The following is a 1,184-nucleotide window of genomic DNA, read 5'->3' as shown; positions in this document are numbered from 1 at the left end:
CAATTAACTCCTAGATTAAAGAATCTTCTGAATATTCTCAGGATCATTGCCTTGCTCATCTTTTACATATAACTGCATGGCTTAACATTGCCATGTAAACCCCATTAATCTTGCAGCAATATAATATCAACATCGTCGTGGACACCTTGTAAAAGTAGCTCTCCTGGGTATGTGACAATCTTCCTTTGTTTTGCTGCTTCGAGTGTTCCTAGCAATGTTTCAAAGAGGTTGGTATACTTGTCATCTCAAAAAAGGACCCCAAACTTCACGCTGAACTTTCTGTTAGTATTTTTTGAACCCAAGAGATGCATTTCCTCCACTAAGAGTTTAACTTCATGGTCCACATTCATTATCACCTCTTGGCCTAGTTTTCCAGGCCAGTGGAGAACTGGTGCCGCATCGGTTCAGCCCTGGGCGTCAGCTGCACACTGGGGAGACAAGGGCTCCATATTTTCATCTTTTGCACTGGACTCCCCCAAAAGCCTGTCTCTGTTCACTGACCACTATTTTCTACCTGACTTAGCTGCCTATAGTAACATGACAATAACCATGCTGCATGATTATAAGAATCCAGTTTCCAACATATCCTATATCCAACTAGTTTGACAGATTTATCTTGTCCCCACAGGTGATTTGGCTTGTAGCTTATCAGTTATGGTAGCACCGTGAGTCATATAGCTAGTGCTAGCCTTGGGTTAGGGCCCATCTCAAAGTCAGAATGTGGTAGGCATTAGCAAGAAAAATTTACAGGGGCCAGGATCTACAAGTACACTTAGTCTAAAATTACTGTTCAACCAAATTGAAATGAGCTTTGATGAGTACGATAAGGAATGGATGATGAGTGGTATTTTAAAGTAATCATGAGGGTTCAGGAAATTAAGAAGGATATGATGACAGTCTGTGGCAAACCGCTATTGATACTGGAAAATTTTGGTATGAAGAAGCCAGATCCTAGCCCCAAGAGTTGTGATCAGAAGAATCTCAGCCCCACCTGGGAGGTTGAAGGACAGGACTCGTGGAAGAAGAGTTGGAATGTCAGGAGAGACCCAAGTCATGGGGAATAACATTAGGACACAGTAAAAATTGCTGGAGATGGAACAGTTAAATTGTTCAGAGTAGATGTGGGCAGTGGTTGGAGATAGGTTTTTTGGAGGCTCAGTAAAGAGATAGGAAAACCTCCCTTT

General features: G+C 42.1%; 1 pseudogene; it reads right to left on the bottom strand.

Moving 5' to 3' along the window:
* LOC101588138 overlaps window positions 1-350 on the bottom strand; it is a 13,743-nt pseudogene extending 13,393 nt beyond the window's left edge.
* Between the last annotated feature and the right edge of the window lie 834 nt (window positions 351-1,184).

This window comes from Octodon degus, unplaced genomic scaffold (assembly GCF_000260255.1).
Source record: "Octodon degus isolate 3935 unplaced genomic scaffold, OctDeg1.0 scaffold00004, whole genome shotgun sequence".
Lineage (NCBI taxonomy): Eukaryota > Metazoa > Chordata > Mammalia > Rodentia > Octodontidae > Octodon > Octodon degus.
This window is presented reverse-complemented; position numbering and strand designations above follow the sequence as displayed.